At 46.0% G+C, this 9,988-nt stretch overlaps 1 protein-coding gene across 4 annotated transcripts in view; it reads right to left on the minus strand.

The window, feature by feature from the left end:
- The window catches only part of Dennd2b (DENN domain containing 2B), a 157,426-nt gene extending 150,531 nt beyond the window's left edge, over positions 1–6,895 (minus strand). For 2 of the 4 annotated variants that reach the window (XM_048360570.1, XM_048360574.1), the window contains exon 1: positions 5,584–5,760. The gene's annotated coding sequence lies outside the window, so the exon portion shown is untranslated. Of the gene's footprint in view, positions 1–5,583; positions 5,761–6,649; positions 6,694–6,843 lie in introns of those variants that run through there. The other 2 variants (XM_048360571.1, XM_048360572.1) reach the window with 2 other exon arrangements.
- Positions 6,896–9,988: the final 3,093 nt, after the last annotated feature.

Here is a 9,988-nt window from a genome sequence, read left to right on the forward strand (position 1 = left end):
GGCCAGTCTCTAACACTTAAGCCTCCTGCCTCAGCCTCTTACGTATTAGGATTATAGACATGCACCACTACACCTAGTCAATATATAATTTATGAAAGAATTTACATTCTCCTTAGATTTGGTCCCAGTGTTTAGAAACCTTTGGTTCAAAGTACTTAGAATCCAGTCCCGAATCTAAGAAAGTAACAAACCTTCAAGGAGGGTTTCCTCAGACAGTCCTTACCACTCACAATTGAGTGGGTACCCTCTAATACAAGGGGATGCCATACTTACTGGAATTCTCAGCAACAATAAATGTAATCTAACATGACTAATAGGAAAAATTACTGACTGGGCCCTGTTTACTCGCTGAATAACCCCACATGCCCAGCTTCCGTCTGAGAGTCAGCTCAGCTCAGTACCCACAGCAGAGGCCAGAGTAACACACAGCCATTTACCAATAGCAGCATCGTAATCAGGAGGTACCTATGCAAAATTCAATTTTTACCTAGGCTGGGGATATGGCTTAGAAGCAAGAGTGCTTGCCTCATATACATAAAGCCCTGGGTTTGATTCCTCAGCACCACATATATAGAAAATAGCCAGACATGGCACTGTGGCTCAAGTGGCAGAGTGCTAGCCTTGAGCAAAAAAGAAGCCAGGGACAGTGCTCAGGCCCTGAGTTCAAGGCCCAGGACTGGCAAAAAAAAAAAAAAACCACCTTAAATTTTCACCTAGTTTAACTTCACCCATTCACTGATTCATCATACCTTGAAGACTAAGGAAGTCCACTAGGTAAAGTAATTGAAGAATAAACAGATGCTTTTTCCAGAGCAGAGTAGGTAAGGGTTGGACACAGGGAGGAAAAGCGGATGAAGATAGTAACGCAGAGGATAACAGTAACACAGAACATCCCTGGAGACCAGTGTCCAACAAAACCTCTTGGTTCACAGACTCCTTGACTAGAAGCAAAGGATCTAATTAACTCCACTCTAGTTAGCATTCCCCCAAAAGAGTAAGTAGGGAAAAAGGAGAGGAAACTCATAGCCCCTAGACTCAAAACTTTCATGGCTACATTTCTAAGATCCCAACTTCACATCAAAGAAACACAAAGAGCTACCAAAATTGACCCTTGCCCACTCAAAGTAGTTTCCAGAAAACTAACAGGAAACAACCCCAGCACATTCTAACCTTTATGGTCCTTTATTATAAAAACCCATAAAAGGAAGGTTCCATTCTTATGCTACTAATAAAGGGTTAAGCTGATTATTTCTTTCATATTTGCTTGGGGGACCCAACTTGAGTTTAAACAAACGATTCCCACACAAGGCTTTAATTGGCCTAGTCTGCTATTTTTACTGCAATCTTGCAAAGGCTGGATTCTTTTTAAGCCCTGGAAGAACTTGGGCAACATTCTTTTGATGATAATTATTTTAAAAGATCATCTCCAGAGTTTACATATGTTCCACAACCACTTGTGCTGATAGGCAGGAAGAAAGCACTTTTTTCCCCCTACCAAATCCTACCAAACTGAAAGCTCTAATTGCCAACATTATCTGATATTGACTTCCTGTATAAAACAAAACAGAGCCACAAGTATAGGACATAATCATAGGTCTACAAGGGAGCCTTAACAAAGAAAACAGAAAACTCAGTTTAACTAGAGAAGGCCAAAAAAAAGATGGATACAGACAGGACAATCTGTACTTGTGGTAACTTTCACTAGGGCCCAAGAAAAAAAAACTGTTCACGCTGAGGATATCTGTGCATAGAAGAGGGACGACAAAACTGTAAAAGTATGAAGCTCTGTAAGAAAAATCTGAGATCAATCTGAGAACCTTAGGAAGCATTGTCTAGTGCATCTGTAAAAATCTCAAGAAAAAGCAACTCTTTTGAGAAAGAACTAAAGATATCTAGAAATGGAATAGGTTATACAGTCTCAGTTCTATACCAGGAGATTACATCAGAGTATCAAAAAAAAGGATAGTCTGGTTCTGTTTTTCTAAGCTTTTAGTTATCTTAGAAACCTAAATCACTCCTTTAATAAACTCTACAAATGACAAATGCTTACCAAATATAAAAACATTAACTGTGCAAGCAATGTATCAAATATGCCACCAAGTATTTCTGACATTTAAATAGCAGCATGGCCAAAGATCGCTTTTGGGACCCCTCGCTCTCAAAACCAGACTCAACAGCATTCTCACAGGAACTCAGACTGAAAGCTCACCAACTAACCAACAATGAGTGCCACTTCTCTGGAGCAAAGCCTATACAAGAGTTTCTTTCTGACCTAGGAACAGAGACTGCAGATAAAACAAAATAGCTTTCAGGAGATTCAAGATACAAAAAAAAAAAGAAAACCAGGTGTAAATTCAGGTATAACGTCCAATGTTTGGTCATCATTGAACACAACAGTCTACAAGACGTGGAAAGACTGGGCTAGGGGCTTGAACTCAGGGCCTCGCTCTCTCGGTTGCAATTTTGCTCAAGGCTGGCACTCTGCCACTTGAGCCACACTTCCACTTTCAGCTTTTTGTTGGTTAACTAGAGATAAGAGTCTCTCTCAGACTTGTCTGCCCAAGCTAGCCTTGAAACATGAACATCAGAACTCCTCTTTCTGAGTAGCTAGGGTTTCAGGTGTGAGCCATTAGTACTGGGCTCTCACCTGTTTTTGGACTTCAAATCCCCTTACCCTGAGAGAGGTCACATTTCTCAAAAGTTCAGAACCCAAACTAAGTGGCATGCTTAGAGGTATTGTGGGTCTTTTCATCTCCAGGGCTAAAATCTGCTCTTAAAAAGTAAAAATGGGTGTGAAAAAAAAATGTGATCATACTTTGGCTCTACTTCTAGTTAAAACTAGTTAAAAAATTAAAAAGGCTGCCTAGCACCAGTCACTCATGCCTGTAATCCTAGCTACTCACGAGACTGAGATCTGAGACTTGTGGTTCAAAGCCAGCCCAGACAGAAAAGTCGGTGAGACTCTTATGTACCATTAACCAAAAAGCTGAACATGGAGCTATGACTAAAGTGGCAGAGCACTAGCCCTGAGCAAAGGCAGCTCAGGGACAGCGCCCAGGCCCTAAAGTCAAGCTCTAGAACAGGCACAAAAAAATACATACATGCATACATACATTACATACATACAAATATAATTTTTTTTAAAAAGGTTGAATTTCGCATTTAAGTAAAACTTCTCTAGTCTTGCTTCGGGAAATGTTTACTTCCATAAAGGCCTACCATCCCTTTACTTTGCAAGGTCCTGATACCTTATTGTGGCCTAGAGACCAAGTCTTCACAACACTAAGAAGTTGAGAAGAGGGGCTGGGAATATGGCCTAGTGGTAAAGTGCTTGCCTCATAAACATGAAGCCCAGGGTTCGATTCCCCGGCACCACATATATAGAAAATGGCCAGAAGTGGCGCTGTGGCTCAAGTGGCAGAGTGCTAGCCTTGAGCAAAAAGAAGCCAGGGACAGTGCTCAGGCCCTGAGTCCAAGGCCCAGGACTGGCCAAAAAAAAAAAAAAGTTCAGAAGAAAAGACCTAGAGGCTGTACACACACACAAAAAAAAGCCAAAACAAAACAGATTGTAATCAGTGTCAGAGAATAGCTGCACCCACTGCCGCCCTTCCTGTGTCCATTATCCCTAAAGAATCAAAGGGCTAGCCTATAAATTTGAGGATTCAATAGCCTAGTAAGCAAGCTTCCTAGCTGGATACATCAACAATACAACCCACTAGTGTGAGGTATGGCAAGATGGAAGTTTGCCCATCTCTAAATACTGACATTCATATATCCCTTCTAAATTTCCCCACAGTAATCCTCCAAAGACTTCCTACTCTCCCATAACAAAAAGCAAAAGAAATGTATTATTTTTATCTAGGTTGGCTTCATTATTAAGAAAGGTGATCTCAGGCTGGGAATATGGCCTAGTGGTAAAGTGCTTGCCTCATATACATGAAGCCCTGGGTTCGATTCCTCAGCACCACATATATAGAAAAAGCCCGAAGTGGCGCTGTGGCTCAAGAGGTAGAGTGCTAGCCTTGAGCAAAAAGAAGCCAGAGACAGTGCTCAGGCCCTGAGTTCAATCCCCAGGACTGGCAAAAAAAAAAAAAAAAAAAAAAGGTGATCTCATTTATTTCTACCCACCAAGTTTTTTAATTCATTGTTAAAACGTAAGAGAAGGTGGAGGGAGAACATCTCAACTTAATGGAGCTGGGAATATGGCCTAGTGGCAAGAGTGCTTGCCTCTAACACAGGAAGCCCTGGGTTCGATTCCCCAGCACCACATATATAGAAAACGGCCAGAAGAACGGCCAGAAGTGGTGCTGTGGCTCAAGTGGCAGAGTGCTAGCCTTGAGCAAAAAGAAGCCAGGGACAGTGCTCAGGCCCTGAGTCCAAGGCCCAGGACTGGAAAAAAAAAAAAAAAAAAAGGAACATCTCAACTTAAATAAGTTTAAGCAAGGAAAGGCTCTTAAACAAATTACAGCCATTGATCTCCCTCTTAGGGTGGTAAAAAAAAAAAAAAAAAGCACTCACCAAAGCATTGTGAAACATGTGGGGAACATAAAGGACAAGCCACCAGTTGCGTTGTTCCACATACACATTCCATTTCAATGTCTTCTGCTAACATGCTCTTTTCCTGTACCCAGCAGCCCTGTGGTCACTGCAAATAGTTCTTACCCAGTGAACCAAGCTATTTACTGCAGGTACTATTGGCAGGAGAGAAACTGAAGCACTCAGATATCTTGGCTACATTTCCTTTTTAACCTCCTAATTAAAAACTCGACTTGCCCGAGTTGGGATTTGCACACCACATTCCGGTATACCAATGTCACAGTAGTCTTCTAAAAACATTGCTTTGTCCATCATGTCTTTTCTCAAAGCTCTTTCAAAGCAAGAAGCTGTCCATGGGATAAAGTTCCAGCCCCTGAGCCAGAATTCAAGCTGACCACAGTCGGTTTCAGCTGGACCTCCCACTGTTCTCTGTGGAAGGCAGCTGTGGAGGCACAAGCAGCGCCAGCCAACCAGGCCCTGGAATCCAAGCTCTGCCTCTTACTGCTGTGTCCTGTTGAGCCGGCTACTTATCTTTCTGCTCTTCACTCTTTAAAACAAGAGGAATAATAGCCACTTCAGGGGGCACAGAATTGATGCCAGGGATTAGGTACTGCTCTCCCTAGTTCCCATCCAAATGACCCATTCTCATCCTCTGATCATTCTCCCCAGAACTCTTATCATTTTTCACAGCCACACTTCATTACCAACACAAATGTCTCTTTTTACAAGCCATCCTGTGTCATAATAATATTCTCCTAGAGCTCCTACAATTCAGTCAAGAATTCTGACATGCCACACCCCTTTCCTCAACAAGTCCACAAACAGAGCAAGGATTTTATTGAACATCAAACCAATCACCACCTAGGTGTTCATTATAGAAGACTGAAGATAAAGGTTGCTGTGGAATTATCTGCCCAAAATGAGTTCCCTTCTGGCCCAATTAAGAGATAACAACATACATCTTTAACAAATCTTCCACATATATTGGAGTTTTCCCAAAGGTCGTATTTTCTGGGAACATTAAAAAAAAGCCTGTGTTTTAGTCACCTGGGAACTCTCTGCCAGCCCCCCACCATCCAGGAAGGTTTTGCTTCACTTCATGCTTTCCACTGGCTCTTCGGGGTTGAGTCTCTTCCTAATTCAGCATGGGAGACAGAAACGAATGGGCAATTCAGTATCTACCTGTGATTAGTTTTCTGGAATCTAGACTACTAAAAACCCGTATTTCTGGGGTGGGGGAGGAATGCTCAACGAAGGCATTCGTTCACCTTCTGAAAAAATAAACTTATAGCAAACACAACAAAGCAATAACGCAATTCCTTGTGTTGTTTGTGTGTGTGTGTGTGTGCTTGTGATCCTTTCCTAAAATGACCCGTGTGAATTCTGTGCATACGAGATAAAAGGGCTGGAGATGGGGTAACGACCTCTCCACCAACCCCCAAACCTGCTGTCCAGACAGCACACACACACACACACACACCTGGATAAGGATGAACCCTGAAGAGTTGACCTAGGGCAGTACTAACGAACTATCCCAGTGAAGAAGTCACTATAAACTGTTCATCCCGAAATCCCAGAAAACGCAATACTGCCTCTCTCTACCCACTTGAACGCTACCCGTGACTGGCTGCCGGCCCCTCCGGGCGGCCCGAGTTGGCCGAAGGTGATTCCTTCCCAGCCACTTGGCGGGGGGGGGGGGGGGGGGGGGGGGACGGGGGGACCGAGACACCTTGGTACCTGCGCACCACGGAACAAGGGCAAAAATGGAAGTCGAACCGGCTGCAGTTACTTTTCCTTTGTTTGAGTTCGGTGGGTCTGAGTGAGTGCCTGTGTGTCCCGGGAGCCCGCACCGAGCCAGGGCGGCTCCAGGTGAGGGCGGTTGGGGCGGCGTGCGGCGTGCGGACCCCACTCCCCCGGGCCGCCCCGGGATCCGCTCAGGCCCCGCTCCCGCAGCCACCCGGCCGGCCGGCCCCAGACCCTCGCCTCCGGGCTCCCCGCCCCCACCGCGCGATCCCCCGCCGGGCCGGAAGGCTGGGCTGGCCCCGACCCCGGGCAGACCCCGACGGCCCGGGGGAGCCGCTCTGCGCTTCCCCGCAGGCTCCCCGGCACGTACTCACGCGGCCGGAACCCCGCCAGGGCAACGAGTCGGGAATAGCGGGAAAAGGCTCAGCGTGCAGGGGCGGGGCGCGGCGCGGCACCGCCGGAACCCGCGTCCCTCGTGCCCGCCACCCGGCGGGGAGCACGGGCACCGGGGGCCGGGCCGGCGCGGTGCGGTGCGATGAGGCGCGGCGGGCCCGAGGCGCTCACCTCTGCGCTCCGCAGCCGGGCCGGGCGCTCGGCGCAGACCCCGCTTCGCTGGGAGCCGCGCAGCCGGGAGGAGGAGCCGCTCCCGCAGAGAGGGCGGGCGGCGGGCCGGCATCCGCGCCCGGGGCTGCGGCCCGGCTGCAGGGGGAGCGAGGAGGGGGGCGTGGAGGATGTGTGCCTCCACCCCAGCCCCGGAGGGTGGGCTGCTGGAGCCCGGCGGGGGGGCGGGGAGCCGAGCCCGCGGAGGGGGCGGGGGACGGGCGGCGGAGCGCGGGGCCGCGAGGTCGGGGTGGGAAGTCGGCCCTCCAACCGGACGGCCCCTCACCTCGGCACCGTCCGACCGAGAGTTGTCTGGGAGCGAGGCACGCGGGGGTCTGCAACTTTATGTCATTTTCTCATACACACGTGACACCTCCCCCCCCCCCCGCAGTCCAGATGGTTTCAATCACTGGAGGAAAAAAGCGGCTCCGCGGGTATGCATGAAAAGCCGGAGCCGGGAGCGCCTGGGAAACGCTGCCCGGACGGCCCGCCGGCCTCCCAACCACCCGACTCCCGCCGGCCGCGAGCAGACCCGCTAAGCCCCCACCAACGACCTTGGAAGCAGCCACCCCGGGCGGAATTCAGAAAGCACTGCTCCAAGGATCCAAGGACGGACGGAAAGCTCCAAAAACAAGCATTCTGAGAATTTGTTTAAAATGCCCCACGGACGTGCAACCCTCCCCTCTCCCCCCCCCCCCCAAAAAAAGAAACAAGTGTCGAAGTAATGGAATATCAGCCGTGGGAATCTGTGATTTATTAGTGGAAATCTGAAGGGTAATGAACCCACTCTGACAATCCACTTGGAAAAGAAAAACGTAAATCAAGATCCGAACCCCATGCTTCCATGGAACCCAGTTTCTCTTCCCACAATCACTGAGTAGACCTTGGTATTGAAATGAACCAATCTGCTGAGGAACAATAAAAAAAATTGACCTTTGAAGTTCAGAATTTAGGGGCTGGGAGTATGGCCTGGTGGCAAGAGTGCTTGCCTTGTATTCTACTCATGAAGTCCTGGGTTCGATTCCTCAGCACCACATATATAGAAAAAGCCAGAAGTGGCACTGTGGCTCAAGTGGCAGAGTGCTAGCCTTGAGCAAAAAGAAGCCAGGGACAGTGCTCAGGCCCTGAGTCCAAGCCCCAGGACTGGCAAAAAAAAAAAAAAGAGAGAAAAAGTCACTATGAAGCTCAGAATTTAAAAATTAAGATTGTAGGGCTGGGAGTGTGGGTCAGTGGTACAGCACTTGCCTAGCATGCGTGAGGGAGGGGCTGTCTTATCCTCAACAACAAACACACATTTTATGATTTTATGTTGAATAGGTACATATCAAAGAAGCCAATGTGTTATGGATGCACATAGCAGACTCTAAAGCCAACACATATTTCCAAACCCAACCCAATTCCATTGTCACATATCCTGAAGAGGTATTTACTCAGCTGCAGGACAAGCATCAAAAATAATAGGTAGTTTGAAATTCATCCTGGAAATAATTTAACTTGTTCATGATCAAACACAAGAATCAAACTGATAAAGTCTATTGTTCCTTTGCCAAGAAAAAAAAAAGATAACATATGAATTACTAGTATTGACTCCTTGTGTCCAAAATAGAGGATATGTTTGGCCTTTCTAGCAAACCTAATCTGCAGGATGACAAAGTTGCCTGTGTTTGAAAAAATAAAATAAAACAAATTCTAGTAAATTGGACTATTGGCCCTACATTAGGAAAACCCAAGACTTCAGCTATTCTTGAGGCACACCGGAAAGCACATAGGGGGCTGGGGATTTAGCTCAGTGGAGGAGCACTTGCCTGGCAAGTGTAAGGCCCTGAGTTCCATCCTCAGCTCTGGAAAGAGAGAGAGAACACAAGCAAGTACATAGGACAATCTGAAACTAGCAAGTCAGCACAAGTTTTACTCTAAACTCAAAAATCCAATAGTGAGCTTCTACTCTAGTTGACTGACAGATGTCAGCCTCTTAGGGGAACTGGGTCATATTCGGATGGACTCACCTTCCCAATCTCTCCCAATCTCCAAATTAGTGATTCTGCTACCCACACAGAACAAACTCATTCATCACAGAATTTAACAACATTCCAAACAAGTCCCACCTGTAGCTCCCTAAACTGGTTAGGAGCTTTCTTTGTTGTTTGTTTGGTGTTAGGGACTGAGCCAAGACATCCAACATGCTAAGCTCAAGTTCCACCACTGAGCTACATCCCCAATAGGGGTAAAGTTTCCCACTCCCCAAACTATCAGAACTTCTGTTAAAGTTCTGTTTCTCTTATGAGTGGCAACTCAACAGAAGGCATCAAGATTTTCCTCTAGTCATACCCAGGACACTAATTATTTTCATCTTTGGCCACAGCTGCTGCTGCTGTTGCTGCCTCTTCCATGTGCTGAAGCAATAATGAGATACAAATAGTTCCTTTTGTTCACAATTCCATTTGTAAAGTATGCCTGGAGCTTTTTTCATTCCTAAGAAAATCTTCATTAGCTCTGCTCTTTCAGAAAGAAAATTAATATATCTTAAATTTTCTAAATATAGTTGAGTCTAAGCTCCTCTCACACAAGCATTAATGTAAATGCTGGTCTAAAAATTATACATACACACATATAAGTATATTGTATATACAAATATGTGTATGTGCATATGAGATAAAAATGAAAACATTCCCCATTAGATTTCAATCCTCTAAAGGTATATGATTTGCAAACAACAGAATGAAATTATAGCTTTAAGGGGTTGGAGGTGTGGTTCATTTGGTCTAGCCAATGAGCAAAAGTGACAAGTACCAAGTTCAAGTCCCGTGCTCAGAACTAAAATTAAAAAATAAATTAAAAAAAAAGAAATTGCACTTTTATGGAGGATACTAGCAATGAGAGAAAGAGAGAGAGAGAGAAGAGAGGAGAAACAGACACAGAAAGGATAATTAGCATTATTAGTCAGCTGGGAACTTTAAACACACTATATATTCAGAGACACACAGAAACTGCTGAAAATATGGAGCACTTGCAGAAAGAATGTGGTATATTTAATGCTTAATTTAGGAACTTCAGAGATACATTTTCCCATGTCCCATTATTCAGTATCCTCAACACAGAGCCAAGTCAA

Source organism: Perognathus longimembris, chromosome 13 (assembly GCF_023159225.1).
Source record: "Perognathus longimembris pacificus isolate PPM17 chromosome 13, ASM2315922v1, whole genome shotgun sequence".
Taxonomy (NCBI): Eukaryota; Metazoa; Chordata; class Mammalia; order Rodentia; family Heteromyidae; genus Perognathus; species Perognathus longimembris.